Here is a 21,284-nt window from a genome sequence, read left to right on the forward strand (position 1 = left end):
GTAGTCCAATGTTTTCTTGTGTTATCAGTGTTCATCCTGGCTCAGCACGCCTCTGATTCCACCTATAAACTTAGCTTTTAATATTTTTTAGAAGTAAGTAAAAAAACCAACCCAAAGCAGAAGCCAAACAAACTAGTCTTAGCAGACTCTGACAACTTCCAGTTAATTTCAGTGCTACTGTAGTCACTATGCACTGTATGGATATATTTAGCACTGTGTTTTGCACAAGTGTGCAAATCCTATCTGTATAGGCTATTTACTTGGGAATGAAGGGATTGCAGGTTATGTTTACTGTTAGGGTCTAGAAGGCTCATGGGTCTACAGTGGAATTAGCAGAGTGCAGTGTTCTAGTTTTTGAGCTCTTCTGTGATGGGTGTGTTGTGAAATCCTAGGTTAAGTTTGGGGTCAGGGTTAGATGTCAGAAGAAGAGGGTTAAAGGGCTTGTTTTACTCTTCTGAAGAGTAAAGAAGATTCCTATAGGATGAGGACTCCAGTGTAGAGTGTTCCATAGCGCATGTTATGCTTTGATTCTGCCCTTTAGGTTCATTAAGGGCCATGTCACAATGAATAGCTGTTCTGTTCTAGATTTAAACTTCGTTTCTGGTTCTTGTATTGTCACATATCACATTAATACTAGGATTAGGGAACTGTTGAAAAAGTCACAGCTCAAGATGGGAAGGCTTTTAAATGCTTGGTTTATTTGTATGTTCTGCCGGGCTGTAGGGCTGTGATGAGCACTGATTCCTGGCAGGTGTTTTGGCTTATGTTGGTTTTGGTGCAGTTGTTTGTCACTGAGCTCTGGTAAATGTGTTTGGTGATGTGATATCTGAAGCTCTGCTTTTCCCCCCTCTTCATACTCTGCAGTGGAGGACAATGTGTTGAAGGTTCTGTGGGCGGGTATCATGCCATCTCCATGCACATGGCCTTCATCAGCCATGGATCTGCCACAGAGGAATATGGACCGCTGTTTTACAGTCTGTATTCTATGGCCTGCAGAGTGACAGCATGCCTTCCTATTTTGGGGTCTTTTTGTTGTTTGAGAATAAAAATCACTTCAAGAATTGACCTTTCATTATAATGGGAAATTACCTTGAACACTTACAGATGTTAAGCAACAGTATTTTCTGTGGTGATACGTAGGTGAAATAAGTTTCCTTTTAACTGTTGTGCCTTTACTCTCCATTTCCCTTCTCTGCCCTTGAGTCATTTTTCCCTGCATACTGTTTGATAACATGTCATGGACCATTGAGTAAAGACAAAGTGGTGATTTAGGAAGGTGATCAAGCTATGGAAAGATGTCCCACAGAATTAATTAATATTTTTCAAAGTAATACATCTTATTTGGTCAAATTTGATAGATGTGATATTGCTTGGAAAGAACAAATCTTTACATCACCCAATAAAATGGGGAGGTATAATTTTGCATGTAGTGTACAGTTGTCTTGGCTGTCTGCTTTGTTACTTTATGATGATGCAAAATAAGAACTTTGGACTTCAATTTTTTGCTTGTGTTCCTTTGTCTTTTAAAATAGTTTTTAATAATAGCTCTTAAGGGGCAATAATTATAATTCTAGCTTGAATAATTTCATACCAGTGACCATATTTCTTGACCACATCAAGAAATGGGATTCTGACATTATCTGTCACTTTCTTCTTAAAATCTTGTGAAGTTCAAAAGGACAAAAATTGTCAAAAGAACTCACTTTTAAGCAGGAGGAAAAAAATATTTTTTAAGTTGTAAAGCTCTTCCCATTTGGCTTTTTTGAGTTTTAGTTTTCCAGTGAAGTTGGAGAGGATTCTCCTCTACAGCTTGGGTTGAAAAAGATCAGAACTGGGGTTTAGCAGGTGGTGTGTTATGCAGGAAAAAAGTGGAATCACTAGGGTGCCTCAGTGCAATAGGGTGCCTCAGTGCAATAACGTCAATATCTGATTTTCTGTGTTTAAATCCTAAAAATACTGCCTGCAGACTACAGGTGGTACTGGAAGGGGTTAAATGTCTGTATATTGGCATAAGAAATGCAGTAGCTATTAGGAATGTTGCTGTCTTTCTCAGTTTAATTCAGGTGCTCACTGGACAAAAGGGACAAGTTCTCAGCCCTTCCTTGTGTCCCTTTGAAGGAAATAGCCAAATCTTGCTCTTGCTTGCACCAAAAAACAAACTGCTGGTAGGGCCATAGCATAGGCCCCTTCCTCAGTGGTTGGTTAGGGATTCTGCCCAAAGGCAAGGAATTGGATATGCTTCCCTCACCAGGTTTCCAGCCCCTCTATTCATCTCATGGATCTGTGCCTGTTGTGTAGATTCCAACACCCAGAAATGCTCTTTAACACTGACATGTGTGATTACTTGTATTTCTTCATCGAAGCATCACATTTTAAATTGCTCTATTCATTCCTTTGATTTTGAACATAACTGTGACTCAGCAAGCCATGCAGAAATGTGCGTTTAGATTGTAATGGACTTTGGGACATAAGCTGTGAGAGTCTTTGTTGTGGGAGCCTTTGCCAGGTGAAGTGCTTCAGGGAACATCTGGCTGTTTCGGATGCAGAAGCAATTAAGAGCTTTCTGCCTTGCTTTAAAATAAAACCTGTGATGCTGACAGGACATTTGCAGTCTAAAATTAGTTTTGGCCTTGGCAAAATACGTAGTTTCAATAATGATAAAATAGGACAGCAGTGACACATTTCTAGTCTAGTACAAAGAGTGAGTATTTTGTAGTACAGAAGGAAAAATTAGTCTGTAAAGACAATCCAGTCATAGTGGCTTAGTAGAGGCTGATTTCAGCAGTCAGGATCTTCAGAAATGTCACAATATGCTTTTAAGGTTAGCCGAGGGACTGCTGAACAGATCTTATTCCAAAGCAAACAAGGACCAGTGTGCAACTCTTAATAGCAGCCAAAGAGGAATAATTTCTATCTGGCATGCATGGTAAACCATAGACCATGACTGCCTTCTCTTCACAGCTGCATGAGAGAATACAAAACTTTACTTCCCTGCACTGTGGAAATTGGGAGATCAGTTTCCATTCATCCGTGTATGGATGTAAACAGGCACTCAGTTTTCCATGTGGTTGTGTGTCTTTAACTTTGAGGACAATTCCTCTGAAATTTATATGCAAATCAGCAAAGGCCTTGTATTGTGAACAAAGTGCTGGTGTCACTCTTTGGGTTTCCCTTTGTCTCATCTGAGTTAGTATTCTTGAGATGATAATGTTGTTTCTGGAGAATGACCACAGTGAAACTACACTGGTGCTGCTCAGAAGGGTTTGATTAGTAACTGCTAAGTTCCTGTAACTTGTGCCTACGGTCCTCTTGCATTAATGATAAAATAGTTTTCATTGCTTACGTTTATCTTTCTGCACATCCCATGTGCTGGCTAGTTTGAGCATAACGTGCTTTAAAAATGCGTTTGTCTTAGGGGAGAATTGTGTGTGTGGTCAGGAATGGGACTAACAGCAAGGCTCAGGTGATTGCCTAAGCTTTCATGGCAATGAAGATAGGCCCTTAGAAGATAGGCCCTGTAAAAACAGGTAAGGGCACCCCCACATGTTGACCACAGCAGTAAAGGAATGAGGGATGTTTATTTCACAAAAGTCTCTTGTGAGAAGACAGTAGAGTAAATCAAGAGTAAATTAACTAAGTACTTCTTTCTTTTTTTTTTTTTTAAACTTCCAGCTATTTTTGCAGAAGATACTGTCTACTGGAGAAGATAGAAAAATAGGAACAGAAACTGGAGTCATTCTCAGTGGTAAGATACCTTTTATCTCTCTTTGCTGATCATTCAGATAGGAAGGTTCTTTACTTACAGGTCTATCAGTGCAGGAACAAGAACCCAGGAACTTTGGGGGCTGCTTTCACCAGAGCAGTGCAGTCTATTTGAACATCTTGGAAGCTGAATCATATGGAAATCATGGAGTGTCTTGGGTTGGAAGGGACCTTAAAGATCATCTTGTTCCAAACCCCCTGCCATGGCCAGGGACACCTTCCACTAGACCAGATTGCTGAGAGCACCACCCAGCCTGGCCCTGAACACTCCCAGGGAGGGGTAAATTTTGTCTCCAGAGTCTATGATTCACCACTCCAGATAAATTTCTCTCCTTTGTCTTCTTTTTTTCTGTGTCAGCAAGTTGACCAGCTTATGCTATATGGTCCTACTGCTTCTCCTCACCATCTCCTCATCTTTGTAACTGTTTGAACCACAACTGAACTACAATTTGTAATTGTTTGTGAAGGTGTAGCATGGTTTGCAACTGAAAGTTCTGCTGAACTGGTATTCTGAAGTCATATCACATGAAGTATAGTCCAAAGTGATGTTCAGAGGGTAGTGGGAAAGGGTAGCTTTGTAGTAATGAAAAAAAAAAAAAAAGATGCACATATAGACTACAAAACTGAGAAATGGGGTCTCTGCAATTGCCTAATTTTAGAGGTGATCTAAACCCCATGTTTTTTCTCACTTGTTTTGAAGAAAATACTTGTTTGGACATATCAAGTAATTCCTTTTGCCATTTTGTCCAGAGGCAGTTTCTCTGTGTCCAGCATGTTAAAAAACATAAGCTAAGCCTGTTCCAAGCCTGAATCTAATAAGTGGGCTAATGACCTCATCCTTCTATGTAATTCTAATGGAGGTGACCATTTTTTTCAAATGTCTGTAAGGTTCTCCATTTTCCTTGCAGATTAGGACACCTGGATTGTGTCCCCTACGAATGGCTTCCTGAGAAATCATCACTGAATCATGTAATTCCTCAATTTTAAATCTGTAAAATGAGATAACAATACTCCTGCACTTAAGCATGGGTGTCAGGATGGTAAATGTATTTATGTATTGAAGTTTCTGAAATGCTCAGGCATTATAATAAATAGACTGAAGGAGAACTCATTTCATTTGCACATTATTCACTTCATGCACCCCTTTCTTCGGTGGAGGCAGTTATGCTGTTTCTTAAGGATTTCCTTTTTGCTTCAGACTTTTTACACAGAATTGCTACTTGGCAAACTTCCAAAGCTTTTGGTAGTGGAAAGATCACAGGGAGTGGCTGAATAGAATCAATCTGGTAGTTAATAATTCAGCATGCTAAACTCGGTAGTGGTGAGCTGTGTGACTTCCTCAAAGGAAAGAAGAAAAGTATACGTGCCCAAAGTGGTTCTTACGCATCTGCTGATTGCAAGTGTGGCCAAGTACATGATGAAATATTGCTTGTCTGGCTCTGAGCTCTGTACAGTACAACCAGAGTGACTCATCGGGTCAGTTGCTGACCAGAAGTTGAGCTGTCAGAAACAGATGGGCTGCCTAGAGAGCGAGATATCTTGGAAGTATCTCCACCCTTGTCAGCAGTGTTACAGCACAGGGATTTCTCAGAAGCAGTAATTTCAGTGAGAGATGGTAGTTTTTCAGCTGCACTTGATCTTTCACATCTAGAACGATGCCTTGTGGCCCTGAGAATAAGGAAACTTGCTGGCTTGTTAGTGAAGGTCCTTATTTGTGGATCCTGTACTTGGAGGGACAGTAGTAGGGGAGGTCAGTAAAGTCCTCAGACTTGCAAAGGGATTGTTTTTCAGCTCTGAGAAGCCTTCAGGTTGCTATTAAAAGATGGTTGGTGTGTAAATGTTCTTTCTGCAAATGAGGCCAAAATTTTTAAACAACTCTGAAAATCTTTTCCTGTAGTCTCTCTCCACCTCTTTACTCCTGAGCAGAATGGGAATAACAAATGCTTCCCCAGACTGTAGAGCTGGGCTGAGGATTATACTCAGCTCAGATATTTGGAGTTCAAGTACCCTACAAGTATCTAGGGAAATAGTTTTGTAGACACTGAATACTGGAGCAAGTTCTAGATCAGAATCTGAGAAGACAGTACACCAATCTGGGATGGGTTTTCAATTTGACTTGCTCTGGTGGGTTCACCCTGGGCAGCTGCCAAGCACCTATACAGCTCCTAACTCACTTGCTGCAGTAGCTCTCCACAGTGAGCAGGAGGAAGAAAATAGGAAGAACAAAATCGAGACAATGTTGAGTTGAGATGAAAAACAGTAAGTGAAGAAGGAAAAAATGGATTCAGGGGGTGCAAAACAAGGGAGACAGCGCACTAGGTCATGGCAGACTGATGCCCAGCCAGTCTCCAAACAACAGCCAAAAAACTTGCTTGAAAACAAAAAAAAATCCTTTTGTTCCTCTATCCCAGTTTTTATTTCTGAACTTGAGGACACATCACATGAAATATCCCTTTGGTCACTCTGAGTCAGCTGTCCCAGCTGTGTCCTGTCCCAGCCTCTTGTCTACCTTCAGCCTGGCTGTGGGGGTGTAGTGGGAAACAGAGGTGGCCTTGACACTGTGCAAGCACAGCTCAGCAATAGCCAAAACACTGGTGTGTTGTCAGTGCTGTTGTAGCCACAGATCCAAAGCACAGCACCCTGTGGGCTGCTGTGAAAGAAGTTAACTCCATCCCAGTCAGACCCACCACAACCCCAAATCCTACTACCTTTTTTTACTTACTTTTTAATGTAGTACTGTAAAAAGAACAAAATCCTGTTGTAAGATCTTAAGAACAGAGTATTCATGATGAAAAATGTTTTCTTGTATGTGCAGATGTGAAATTTTTATTAGAATCATGCACACTTTGAAACAATTCAAAAAGACTAAGAATTTGCTGAAGTCCGTTTTTCTCTGAGAAGAGTCTCAAAAAATTTGTTTCAGGGAATTCAGTAGCACTTAAGTGCTTGTCTGAATAGGGGCTGCATATTCAAGCTCTGTCCTGCAAGAACAATTCTGGAGAAATTTTACCCAGTGTGAACATGTGACCTATGTCAGAAATGGGTAATTCTCTAACTGCCTATAGGTGCATCTTATTACTGTCTGTATAAGTATGTAATTTTGTGCCTTAAAATAATCAGCTCTGTGAGTCTTATTTATCATGAGACTGGACAGATAAAATGCTTTCAAAATTGAAACATTAAGGATTAGAATTATGGGGTTATCCTAAGAAATGGAAAAAGTAAAAAATAAAAGATTTGAATTAGGAATGAAAGTTCACTTCTGAAAAATAAATCAGTAAATGGCCCTATGCTTCCCTGCAACACCTTATTTTTGATTATGTATGCTGCTGTCAGTGAAAAGTAACTGGCAGCTGTGTGATGCAAAGAGTTCAGATAATTCTGATTAGAGCTCACTGATTACTTTGATCAATATCAAAGTCAAACTGAAAGCAAGTTGAGCTTTCACAGATTTTTTTAGAGAGAATAATTGAGATTAAAGGAGATTCTTGAGTTCTTGAATTGATTCTTTATTTTTAGGGTATTCGGCCTTCTCTATTATTGGTGGCTCTTCTTTATTCCACTTGTCAGTATGAGGAGAGATAAGCATTTGTTCCTGGTAGTGAAAAGCATCACAAAGGCTTTGGTGGATGTGTAGTAGTGTGACTGGTCTGAATTTAAGAGTTCAAAGCGGCCACCTCCAAACCTCTTACTGGGTTTGTCAGTCAATGCTGTCATTCCAGGAGAGAGATGACATTATGGGATTTGGTTGATCATGCAGTAAGCACAGTGAAACTGAGACTTCGGTGTCTTCATAAGAAGTTCTGGGAAATTTCTCATGACTTTTTAACACTGAAGCACTGACTTGAATGAAACGTTCCTTGTATCATGGGGAAAAGTGAACATATTCATAAAAAGGCAGCCCACAGAGCAGAATTGCCCCCTCTAGTATGTTCTGAAATGGTTCAGCTCTAAAGGTTCATGATTAGAGCAGGTAGTTTTTCTTTGCCAGTGACAACTTCGATTTTTTTGTTCCCTCTATGGAGTAGGCAGTTAGAGGAGGTTGGAAGAACTATGAATATCTTTGTTTTCAGCAGCGAAGGAACAAATGTTCTCTGAGGCCACTAGGATGGAGTGTGTATTCTGCTAGAAGGGAGGATCAAGGCAGTAATTTGTGCCCTGCCTAAAAGCAGGGTGTATATGGGGATAAAGTGTGAAAGAGTTCTTGTATTTTTCCTCCAACTGCACAGTTCAGGCAGTTTAAAAAGCCCTGTTTGCTGTGCTCTGATGGTGAGCAAAGTGGCTAGACTGTCCGATCTCAGTTAATGAGCAGAACCCCTGGAAAAATAATGATAGCTAAAGTTAAGGTCTTGGAACAACTCTACCTGTGTCAATATCATTGGGAACCAAATTGCATGTTTGAGTAAGACAGCCAGTGGAGCTGAATCTCGTCCTGTGTAAATTGCTTCTCATACATGGGTATTCTTTTTTTCTCCGTTATTGGAGAGTCCAAATTATGAGCAACTATAAATCCAGCTCTCTTCAGCCAAGGTCCTTGGTTCTGTGGATACCAGGGACAGAGCTCTGTTAACCACAGAATCCCGTCACAGCTCACGTCTGCTGCCTGCAGAGCCAGCCCTGCTTGTTTTGGTGTGTGGCTAAATTGGAGACGTGAATTTGTGGCAGCTCAGACTGTGCTTTTCTCTGCAGTAAGAAATCTGTGTGACTGCCAGAACTGCTCATTATGAATGAAGATGATAACTCTGTGCATGGCTTCATGAAAATGCAGTCATACACTTTGAAAAAGACTAGCTGTTCAGGAGTCACCTTTGCCTTTACTTGGTAAGGCTCTAGAATAATGAGGCATAACTGATACAGGGCTTTACTTGATAATGAATGCTGTGGTCAGCTCTTCCGTGTCTGCACAAGCTACAGTAACTTCCTGCTTTGTTAAGCTGAACTTTGCTTATCCCAAGTTTTGCTGTGATTTGGGCTTTCTGGGGAAGGATAACTGGCTAATAGGGAATTCAGTTAGCTTTTGGGGAGCCCTTGCTTAGCTGGTGTTTGAGAAATGTTTTGGTTATGCTGAAGTAGCTTCATCCAACCCCAACAAAACCCATTTGATTGGGAAATTCCTAGCTAGCTCAGTTTATTGTCTGGCAGTTCTTACTGCTGGCAGGATGGTTAGAGGAAGTTGAGATACAGGGAGTTGGACTTGCTGAGACTTTGACTTGCCTAGTGTGGTAACTCTGTTAACCAGCACTGGTTTTTTGATAGTGCCCACAGGAAATATGTAAGAGCTTGTCAGTGCTGTTGTAATGTTGCTAATTAACAGCAGTGAGAAGAGGAACATAGCAGTTAAGGCAATTTTGAGGTTCACATACAAAACATGCTTTTTTGTGTGCTTATGGTGGATTGACCCTGGCTGGATGCCAGGTGCCCACCAAAGCTGCTCTGTCCCTCCTCTCCTCAGCTGGGTAGGAGAGAGAAAACATAACAAGAGGCTCGTGGGTCAAGAGAAGGACAGGGACAGTCATTCAGCTGTTACCATCACAGGCTAAACAGACTAGACTTGGAGAAATTAGCTTAATTTATTACCAGTCAATAAGAGTAAGATAATGAGAAAAAAACCCCTAGATTTTAAAACGCCTTCCCCCCAGTCCTCCCTTCTTCTCAGGCTTAACTTTATTCCCAAGTTCTCTAATTCCTCTCCAGAGCAGTGCTGGTAGATGGGGAATGAGGGTCATGGTCAGTTGCCTCTGCTGATCCTTCTTCCTCAGAGGAAGGACTCCTCACACTCTTCCCCAGCTCTGCTGTGGGGTCCCCGCCATGGGACACAGCCCTCCGTGAAGTTCTCCAACCCGCGTCCTCCCCATGGGCTATAGTTCTTCTCAAAATGCACCAGTAGGGATCCCTGTACTGCACCAGCATGGGTCCCTTCCCATGAGCTGCTGTCCTTCAGGCACAGCCTGCTCCAGCGTGACCTCCTCCTGGCATCACAGGTTCTACCAAGAAATTTGCTCTAGCATGGGCTCCTCTTTCCATGGGTCCGCAGGTTACTGCCAGGAGCTTGTTCCATTGTGGGCTTCCCACAGGGATACAGCCTCTTCAGGCATCCACCTGCTCCCGTGTGGTGTCCTCCATGGGCTGTAGGTGGATCTCTGCATCCCTGTGGTCCTCCATGGGCTGCAGGTGGATCTCTGCATCCCTGTGGTCCTCCATGGGCTGTAGGTGGATCTCTGCATCCCTGTGGTCCTCCATGGGCTGCAGGGGCACAGCTGCCTCACCATGGGCTGCATATGGGCTGCAGGGGAATCTCAGCTCTGGTGTGTGGAACACCTGCCCCTCCTTCTCTACTGACCTTGGTGTCTGCAGAGCTGTTCCTCTCACATATTCTTACTTCTCTCTCTAGCTGCAATTGCTGCTGCACAGCTTTCCCCTCCCCTCCCCCCCCAACTGTGTTTTTCCAGAGGCACTACCATGGTTGCTGATGGGATTGACCTTGGCCAATGGCAGATCTGTCTTGAAGCTGACTGGCATTGACTCTATCAGACATGAAGGAAACTTCTGGCAGTTTTCACAGAAGTCACACCTGTAGCCCCTCCACTATCAAAACATTGCCACACAAACCCAATACAGCATCTGAAACGTGCTGGTATCCATGTTTGCCCAAGAAAAGTGGGTTTGGCATCCTTTAGAACACTGAGGGTTTCAGCTGGTAGGGCCTGCAGTGGTAAGTAGTAACCTAGGTAACTACAAGTTAGAGCTTAATTTGATGCTTTTGAATTCTGTGAAGCAAAGAGTATGTTACCTTATCCTCCAAAGCTGTGTTAAATACTCGTCTTCAGAAATTCTGGACAGATGCAAAGTGAAGGTTTGTCCACAGATTTTATTATCATTTCATGGATTCTGGCATGCCAAAGATAGATCACTTCCAGTGAATGGGCACAAACAGATGAGCTGAAAGATGCTCTAGAATATATATCTGTGCTATACAGTGTAACTGAGCTTACCTGTCTTTGAGAGAAGTACCTTAAAATAAGACATACTTTTATTTTCTTGAAAATGTTCCTCAATAAATAAACTATCTTCTTTTCATTCTGTTGTTAAAATTACTCCATTTGTTATCCATATGTCATAGCTAGTCAAACAGCTTTATCTTGGTATTGCCCTTGCCAAGTTAAGAAATCTTAAATTTAAAAAAAAATCCAAAACCTTAATATATCTGACTAAACGGGAACCTCAGTTCATGCATGTCAGCAACACTTCATATGCTATTGACCTTCAGAAGCAGAAAAGTTTTTTTGAGATTGTCTCTTCACTATTGGGGAGGGTGTGAAAGGGGGGACTGGTTAAGCTGTCTTTGCATACTTTTGGCAGTACAGAGTCTGCATTGACTGACTGTACTTTTACGACTAATTTTGATGTAGATGGATAGTGTGGGTTTCAGATGAAAAAAATAATGGGTTTCTTTTGAGTTTTTCCTCTAAAAAGTGCAGTTCAAAGTCCAGTAAATGCTCTAATAGCAACTTATTCATGTGTAATAGCAATTAGGTTGAAGGACTGTATGAACAATAAGTAATTATGGGTTAACTTATTTGTGTGCTTTTGTTGTTGTTTCCAGGAATACCTTTTGTTAACATCAGAAAATCAGTGTTTTCCTTGGCAGTAGGAAGGTGGGGGAGGAGAGGAGGACTAGCATTTGTTGTAACTCTGAGAATACCAAAATGTCAGTGGTGGTGTTTCCAGTGTAGTGTGTGACTGTGCAGGTACTGTTAATGTGGGAATACTGCTGGGCCTGTGTCTGTTCATTGTGGATATACATCAGGTCATTTTACTAGAGAAACTTGTCAACATTTTTTAGAGCTTTTATGTACATACATTTTGTGTGTGTACATATGTATATAATATATAATAATTTAAAATACTGTTCAAGGAAAAATTTGCATCTTCTTCAAAGGACCTATATGAGGTGACTTAGTTATGGAAAATGAAAGGCTGCACTTAATTTCAGTGTTTGGGTTTGGAAGGTTCAGACTGCTTTGGCACATTTAAATCAGGTGTTTACCTTCAAGCATATACATAACCTCACTGACTAATAAAGTATGCTTACCTATACTTTGAATGTATGTTACTTACCTGAGGTCTTGCCACACTAAGGCTGCTTCAGGTCTGTTTTGCCTCCAGTTGAGCACCTGGCTTTATCAGTTCTCATCAGAAGCCCTTTATTCAGGGAGCTCTTTCAGAGCTCTGGTAAAGTGCTTCCTTTCCCCAAACTCCTTGTAAACTTGCCAACTCATCATGACTGTGGTGCTTCCATGTGTGCTTGGTCAGGGCAGCTCTGATGACTTCTCTGTCTGCAGCTGGGGGGGCTCCTGTGGGACCAGCAAGCAGCTGGTTAAAGTCCATGTAGCTCTTTGAATTCAAAGGATTATATTTGCTGAGAATCAGCCTTGCACATCTAGCAATAGTAAACTGGCTCTTCAGAGATGCCTGAGCAAGAAGGAAAGGTGATGTGAACTTCAAATACTTCATAGAAAGAAGGCTGAAATCAGAATAGCTCCAGGACCATCTTTGAACTTGAGGTTTATTCCAAGATTGAGAACTTACTATACTGTACCAGTCTGCTGGTTGAAGTTTGATTCCTTGTGATAATTTATTTCTTGATGTCCAAAACAAGTGTGAATTTGAACACTTCTGATACTCACTTTTGTACTTCTGCTCTTACTGTTGAGAGAAACCACTGTGATTGAGGCAAGTTATGCTCCCACTTTACATCCTTCCCTGTCAGCATTCCCATGCTGTGCTCTTGTAGCAGTCCACATTTGGGCAACCGCAGAAGCAAATGGAGCGACGCTGTCTCTTGGCATTCTGTTCTGAGCTGAAATAGGAGCCAGCATAAATGGCTTAATAGCTCAAGTCCCTGGCAACCACAACTTGGAAGATAATACCTCATTTGTAAAAACTGAAAGTTAACCTTTTTTGTTGTTGTTTTGCAGGAGGACCATGCAGATGTAGAATTTGAGTAGATTGTATTTTGCTGTTTGACTCTTCTTTATCAGTATGCCTGGTAAGATATTTTGAGGCACTTGAGGAAGAGCAAGAGGGTAATGTTTATTTTGGCAAGTCTTAACTGTTGAAAGCGAGTTTTCTCAGTCTGAATTTTTCTTTCCAGAACCCCCCATCCCTCTCTCCTGCCTGTTAGAGAGAACCATTTTGCTGACCATGTAGCTGAATCCATCTATTGTCAATTGGCCTCAGCTCTAGTAGTGTGATATACGTAGTAAAACCAGGAATTCAGGTTATGCTGAATCACAGTGATGCTCTGCAGATGTTCGTCTAGGATGTCAGCCAGCAGAGCACAGGCTGTAGGCTTCCAGCAAGATTCTCCTGCTGAGTGGGGAGGATATAGAGCCCCTGGATGTAGTGTCTGAAGTGGAGAGCATCAGAAGGCAGCAAATGGATACTTTATTGTGGGCAGCCACTGGCAGTTGTGGTAATGATGGAGTGCTTCTGGGTTTCCTACCTTTGGAGCTCTGGAGTGGGGGATATGCCTTTGCTGGCTCTTACCTGGTTCTAGGAGGCTAATACAGGTGTGTTTGAGGGAAATAAAAAAACTCTTCAGAGAAAACCTTCTTTTAAGAATGGCCTAGGGATTAAAGTACTCTTCTAGTGTAACAGGAGGCAGATTTGGAACAGGCACTGGATCTTCAGTGTCTGTAGGATGGAGATGGTCCCTTGTCACTAGGCTGCTGGGATGAGTTCTGTCTCTTCCATTTGAGCTGTTTCATTTTCTTTATATAAACATTTATAGAAAATGACTCCTCATTTTTTCTGAAGTTCTGATTTTAATGAATTGATAATTTCCTACTCTGAAATGAAAAATTGTTGGGAGACTTTTCCTATTTCAGCTTTTTGATATTTTTGTAGTTCACTATAGCTTCTTAATGTGGAGAAGAGTCAGTGGTGTAGCCGAGTGTTCCCTTCTTAAGTGGGTGGTATAAATTGGATGGGTCAAAAAGAAGAGCAATAGGAAGGGCTGTCACCTCAGTTTAGAACTACATGTGTGTTTGACCACTCATAGACTTTTAGCCTTATATTTGATGGTTATTCAGGTGACAAAACCAACTGGATAGGGAGTTCAAACACATGATATGTACAATAGTTTAGGTGGGAAACTGTTGGCTTCAGATTACTGATTCACTGCTTCACATGGCAAGCTGTGCAACTTTAGAAAGGATCTGGCTTGAAAATAAACGTTTGGCTACTAATCAGTATGGAAAGAGGATGGTAGGAATTTTCAGAGGTTGTGCCTAAGTCCCTTGAATGTTCACTAGGAAATAGCTCTTCTATCCTGTAAAATACCCTTGCATGGAAAAAAAAGTTGCACAGTCTTGCTGCTGTGCAACAAGACTCCCTTCCAGAAATTTGACATTTTTTTAAATCTGAATTCCTAGGGTTTGTTTAAGAAATGTGAAGTCACATGTGTTTTGGAGATGTTTTTCAATGTTTAGAATGCTATTTTTTTTTTAAATTAATGGTACTTAGTTTCTTTTCAAATTTATTTTACTTAAAAGTATGATTATTTCATAAAGCATTTTATTCATTCTTTGTATGTGCCTGCCTGTATATGTACACACGCATATATATGTCAGCAGTTACAGAGTATTTACTTTTTACTGTTACCTGTCTGTTGAAACATGGATACATAGCTCTACATCGGACTTGCATGTGTCCCCTCCTATTCATTCTAATATGTTGCTGTAAATAATGCAGAGCTGGCCTTTCTTTAGTGCTTTTTAAATTGATCTCCATTGCTCAGAGGCAGGATGGTGTTAATGACCTAAGTATAAACTACTGTTTTGGGTTCTTCTCCGCCTGAGCTATATTCTACAGAGGTAGCAGCTCCAGGTCTCTGAGGTGGTAACTGGTGTCACTGTTTGAGGGTGTCAGTCACTTGCCATGAACAAACACCAGCTCGTGCAGTGACACCAATCTTCTGGGGAAGCCACACTGAAACTTGTGTCAAAGAAGAGCTTAGCTTCGATAGGACAGACCCAGCATTCAAAGACTGTACAGGAAGAGGGTTTGCAAGCAGCCTTGCTTGTAGCCAAGGGTGAGTTGTGGTCTGTGGACCAGTGATAGAAAATACAGCCAGAGTCTTTTGTGATGTCCATATCAAAAGATACGTTATATCACTGAATACTTGTAAACTGTTTGGATGAAATATTAATGGAGTTGGGGAAGATGCCAGCCAAGTGGCTTTCTTTTGATGCTCTCTTAATCTGATCTTGGTAAGGGCTAGAGTGTTCCTCTGCAGGATTCTAATACAGTGGAGCTGCAACACCAAGTGCAGGGAGGACCTGAGAATCCCTCACACACCACATCTCTGTGAAAACACAAATGCCTGTGGAGCCCGTGTATGTAGTGGTCTGGCTTCTCACACACTTGAACTGGGAGAGGGAAGCAAGTCAGGTGACAAGAGGGGAGAAGCACAGGCTCTCCCTGGGTTACATGCATGGTACCATCTCTGCTTAGGAAGAGGAGAGCAGAACAAGGTCAGAGAGCAATGGGTTTTATCAGAATGAGGTACAGAGCTTACTGGTGCCTAACCGTTTTGTTGCAACACTGACTGGGCATGATGGTGTGTCTGTGGTACCTGCTTAGAGCCATTCCTGCCCTTGGCAGAAATCTGAGGAAGATAGAAGGCAGAAGCACACTGACCCAGGTGCTACGGACTGTCCTTCCTCACGTATCCCACTCTCACCTCTGTCCCTTTTTTCTTTTTAGCAGATAGGTCTGTGGTCTTTCAGATATGGACTTTATAGTGTTAAATAGCATAACTGAGTTCCTGATGCACTACTGCACGTTTTCCAAACCTTTACTCCTTACTGCCCATTTCCAAGTGAGCAGCCTGCAAGGCTATAGATCTGAGACATCCACTTCTTCCTCAGACTGGGTAGTCAGGCATTTCAGAAACCCTCAGGAGAAGGTGATAAACAATGGGGGAGCATAAGCCTCCTTTCTGTAGGAATCCAGAGCTACATGTGGAATCAGTGAGATATTTTATTTCCTGCATCCTGTTTCCAGATCTGCAGCCAATAGGTTTCAGGCAGAGTGTGGTGACCAGTAGAGAATCTGGCTGCAATAGCTGAGCAGGAGGAAGAACGCAGAGGCAACAGCTGCATTCTGTGATTGAGAAAAGCGTGACCAGGGATGGAAGTGGGACTGGACTCTGCAAATGGGGAATATTCTGGAATGTACGTGCACTCTCATACATATGTTTAGGCAGGCATTTAAAAGAAAGGATTTTAAAGGCCTCAGATGTCATGAAAATTACCTGGGGTATTTAATTAGTCCGAAGTGGCTAATCTCAAACTTCAGAAAACCAGGAAATACAAAACGATGGTGTGGATAGAAGACTTCTACATGCAGTCATTAGAAAGATGTTAAACAGTATTGGAAACCACTGGTTCTGTATTAATAACATTTTATGTTGATTTTGCTAGGTGTGTCATTTCTAGTGACAAAAAGGCTAAAAGGACAGCTGTGAGGACACTTGTTAATATGGTTTAGGTGCTCCTGACTCTGGTTATGTTTATGCATTTATTTTTTTAATTATTATGTTTATCTTTAGACACTAGACTACAGCAAATAGAAAATCATACCCACTGCTAATCTCAAGATACTGAAGACAAATGTCTGAATCTTGGATTTCTTGTAGTTTCAACATCAGTGGCAGGGCTTTGTGTACAACTAAGAGCAGTAGTTGTTGTCACTAACAATCAGATGCATGCTGATATTTGCCTATTTGACCTAATTATTTTTTCTTCTATTTAAATAAAATCTGAGTGAAAACCAAAATAATTCCTTTCTGAAATACTTGAATTTTGGAATTGCACTCTTGGAGTTTTTTCAGTCTTTCTAGTGCAACAGTATTAGCTTAAAACTGCATCAGAAAAATTGTGTTAATCTCAGGCTTCATGTGCAGTTCTCTAGTAGCATTTCTTTGTAATGAAAAAGTCAAATGTGAAATGGAGGCCACATGTCTCTGATTCTGCTGGTTTTGCTTTTACCTGGAACATGTGGAAGTCTGCAGGCAAGGCAGTGTAATATAATATATATGGACGGGTAGGAATCCCATTTGAAAATGAGATGTAATTCTGTAGAGCAGGTAGAAATAGAGAAGATGAAAGCATAGTGCAGGCTGCTACAATCTCATTAAATACTGTCATGGTTTAATCCCAGCCAGCAACTAAGCACCACACAGCTGCTCATTCACTCCCTCCCCATGGGAGTGAGTTTGAGTGGCAGAGCTTTGTATGCTGAGCATGACATCTTATGATATGGAATATCCCTTTGGTCAGCTGTCCTGGCTGTGTCTCCTCCCAATTTCTTGTGTCCCTCAGCCTCCTCGCTGCTGGGGTGGGATGAGAGGCAGAAAAGGTCTTGATACTGTGTAAGCAATGCTGGCAGTAACTTCAACATCCCTGTGTTGTAGCTGCTGTGAAGAAAATTAACTCAATCCCAGCCAAAACCAGCACAGGTACTTAGCATTTTTTTTCTTGTCTTTTGAAGTTCCTCTAAAATTGTGATTTCTTTGTTCTGCCCATACCTGTCTAGCTTTTTGGAGCTGGGTGATTTTGACTGAAGTATTTGGAAATGACAAAACGATCCGTAGTTAAAAATAGAAAATAATTAAAATTCATATTCTAGTGTTGTTCTACTTCATGAACAAATTTGAGTGACAAAATTGTAAACTCTAGTTTCTCTGGTAATAGAGAAAGCTCACTCAGTGACTGGGATTAGAGAAGCATTGCAAGGGTCAAGTCAGTTAGACCTGGAATTCTTGATTTGCTGGGGTGGTATTTCCTTATAAAAGGAAACAGTTGCAGTGGGCAGATGAGGAACTATGACATTTTTTGGGGCGTAGGAAAGCATTCATCCATAAGCCTACTGATAGGAAATCCTCCCAACACCAGATTATTATGTGCTGTTTAATGGGGAATTTTCTGATCCCCCTTGCCGAAGTTGTGTTTTCAGATGTCAGAAGTGGTGGAGCAGGTGTCACACACAGTCTCCACTCTGATAGACTTTACTGTGATAGGGTATTTTCACAAATTTTATCTTTCAGGCAGCCCTTATGCTTTCATAAACTACTTTTCCTCTCTGTGTATTTGCAAGGAGACTTTTGTTGTTGTTGTTGTTAGGAGTGGGGACATACCTCCTCTTTTTCTGACAGAGTTTTGAAGTCTGAAATTTACATGTGCCAGGTGTTGCAGCAGTGGCAAGACACAGAGTTGTTGTGATTCCTTGATATTTGAGATGCAGACAATCCCACCCATCCATAATGTTGTATAGAATGGAATCTGTCGGCTTTACCCAAGGGTCTGGCTGGCTGGAAGGTGTCTGTGGGCCAAGCACCTCTGATGCTGGTACCAGTGGGAAGGTGGTGGGCATTTTTTGGGAGTTTAACACAGCAGCAGTGGGATTTCACAGCTGCTTGGAGACAGAACGCAAACTTCTGTAAAGGCTGGGCAAGCAGCCACATACTTTAAGCTGTGACAGGTGAGCTCTGACATATTTTTCTGCAGTGGTTAAAGGCTGTTCCTGTAACTATCTGCCTGCTGGACGTTGCTACTTACAGTTAAGGTCAGCAGGACAGAGCGCGTGCCAGCACTGTAGATGCCCTGGTTCAGTTTCATGATAGCTTCAACCTGCACAGACTAATATGAATAGCTTCATTTGGTAAGGGAGAGAAGTAAAACTCTAACAAAAGTAGTCCAGTCTTCTCTGCAGCATTCCCTTGAATGCTACTGAAATGCTTCATTTTACAAGGCAGGTGAAATGTTTCATTTGGATTTGTGTAATAGGTTTAGAAAAAACACCCTGTCAGTATTTGAGGTCAGGATGTAATGAGAAACTGAGAGTGATCTCCTGCTTCAGGTAGTGCATTTGGAAATTTGTATCAGAAATTAATGATCCATTTATATAAGGGATTTGGTAGTTTTTTGGGGTTTCTTCATTTATTTTTCTTAGAAGTCTGTTAGCATGATACTCAGTGACATTTCAGGAGCACAAATACAAGCAGGAGATGTGGAGAAAGACAAAGCATGTAAGCTGACATTCAAGCTGAGAATCTCTCATACACAGTACACTTTGTGTGTTTTAAATTTAGTACTTGTGTTAACTTAATCTTGGCTAGTGCAGAAAATCTTCTGTCAAAGACCTTTCTCCAAACATTCTTTTGTGTGCATGCTGTTGGTTACATGTAAAGTACTGTTCTTTAGGTGCCTTTAGGGTCCTATCTTGATGTTTCACAACTTGCGCAGAAAGAAGCTTCTCTGAAGAATTCAGGATGAGAATGTAGCAGCTCAAATTTAGATCTAAGCCTGGAGATAAAGCTTATAAAACTTCAGTGGGACTATTTTGTTCATAAAATTATGGATGTGCTATAGTCTTTTGCCACAGGATTAGAAACTAAGTGTTGTTCAATACTGAGATTAAAATAACATCAGACCAAAAACACTAGTTAAGTCAATAAATCAGTTGGTGCTACAATAAGAAAATTAAATTTGTTAGCTATTAAGTATGGGCATAAAGGATGGTGCTTTTAAAAATTAGTGCAGCATTGACATTTTCTTTTTAATGTCTCATCTGTATTTTATGTAACAAGCAGTGCTGGACTGAGTTATATAAACGAGTAAGTGTTTTATGCATGTTATTTCAATTATCTGTCCTTGGAGAAGGTGAATGAAAAATAGCTCCAACTCAGTTTTAGCATCTTCATTTTGACAGTTGTAATATGCATATTAATGAAGAGCGTGAAGTGTAGAGAAATGGGTTCATATGTAAAAGCTGATGTCCTCTTAGTTCTTTATCTTAAAAGGAAAAGAAAAAAGAGAGTAAGGAAGAAAGAAGCAGAGGGTATGTTTTGTGTGGCATACCAGATCTTTTTGAAACAGCATGCACAGTTCCAAGCTAGCTGAATCAGCAGCACGTTTATTGGTGGAAGGCTATAATCATAGTAACACCTGCAGCGTACAGCAAAGAAGAGGCACATCAAATCTGGCAAAGTGTTGAATGAAGTTTTTACATCTGGTTTTAAATCCAGTCAGAGCATTGCTACAAAGAGTAGAATTGGTTAAGTAGTAGGGTTTAATCAAAAAAATTATTTTAAATTTGAAGGATTATTTAGCTGGTATCTTTGAAGAAACCTTAGTTGAGAGGCATGGGGCTTTCACCAAGTATCATTATTTGGATTAGTTTGCTGCATACAAGATGCAGTTTTAAAATGTACAATTTTGGTACAAAATTGGTAACATATATGTTTGAAAAAGGAACCTGAGGATTTAAAGTGACAAAGATCTTTTCCATTACTTACTGGTTTTAATATATTAATAAACTTTTAAGGCCAGAAGAGTTTGTTAGCTCTAACTCTTATTGAGCTTGTTTTTGTGTTGTGTGTTTGGCTCTTGAGTAAAAGATTTTACTGCTTTTGTTAATGTTGTTATAAGGTGCTCGGTCAGATTAAGTGTATTTGAATCAGTATGCAAGAGGGCAGGCATTGATCAGTTGTCTCTAACATTACAAAATCTGCTCAGTACTAGGTACAAGAGCAAACTAGTCAAATTAACTATTCCTTAACATACTGTTATCTCTTAAACAGAGAATAGGACCTGCCCAGTGTGGGTTTGATGTCACTAGGTAGAAGGCTTGCTTTTATGAAAAGCAGTAAGGGAGATGAAGACTTAGAGTAACTTTAGAGCTGACTTTTCCAGTCTGCATGGGAAATTTGATTATCTGTATTTTATGTTCTTTGCCCCTTTGGAATGAGAAATAGCTGACAGCAAAAGACAAGAAGTACATTAAAAAAATGTTGTCTAGTGACTGCAGACTACAAGCATTGCTTAACACCTTTCTTCTGTTATTGGAACACACTAAATATTGGAAATGGAATTGCCCTGGGCTTACCTTCTGTGTGATCTTCCTGCCTGCTCTGTCCAGATGTTTTTAGTTCTGCTTTTAGCCTTTGGGTGGGCTTGATAAAGAAACTAATTTGAGCTCTTTCATTCTTGATGTAAGGAGGGGCAGGAAGGGGAACCTTCTGCTCTGAGATACCAGCAGACAGTAAGGCCTTCAGAGTGACACAGTGGCCCAGTTGCCAGGAAGTCTTATCAAACACAGTGAGACTCCAGTCTTGGCCAAGCATTTGAGCCACTGACTTAATAAAGGTAAAAGGTATTTGAGTTCTAGTAGAGCATCTGTTCATGGTATAGTAAAATGGAGATGGCACAAGCAACCTTACTCATTTCAAGCATGTCTTTTTAATAGCTGGCAATGGAAATGGTTACTTTTGTCTTTTGGCTCTTCATCAGACCAAAACTCAAATTAACTTCTTTTTCTGCTTCCCATTATCTCTTTGCCATATGCTTCCTCAACTCTCATCTCTTTAGTTAGAAAACGGGTGCATACAGAAATTAATTATAAGATCTAAATATTGTCAGTGAATACTGTAAGAGAAGTGCTTAATTTCTGGAACT

At 40.9% G+C, this 21,284-nt stretch overlaps 1 protein-coding gene across 4 annotated transcripts in view; it reads left to right on the top strand.

Moving 5' to 3' along the window:
• SPATS2L (spermatogenesis associated serine rich 2 like) overlaps positions 1 to 21,284 on the top strand; it is an 82,139-nt gene that overhangs the window by 14,187 nt on the left and 46,668 nt on the right. For 3 of the 4 annotated variants that reach the window (XM_032113792.1, XM_032113793.1, XM_032113794.1), the window contains one exon: positions 3,673 to 3,745. The exons of the other annotated variant lie outside the window; for it this stretch is intronic. The gene's annotated coding sequence lies outside the window, so the exon portion shown is untranslated. The remainder of the gene's footprint in view (positions 1 to 3,672; positions 3,746 to 21,284) is intronic. 4 annotated transcript variants of the gene reach the window in all.

Source organism: Corvus moneduloides, chromosome 7, assembly GCF_009650955.1.
Source record: "Corvus moneduloides isolate bCorMon1 chromosome 7, bCorMon1.pri, whole genome shotgun sequence".
NCBI lineage: Eukaryota > Metazoa > Chordata > Aves > Passeriformes > Corvidae > Corvus > Corvus moneduloides.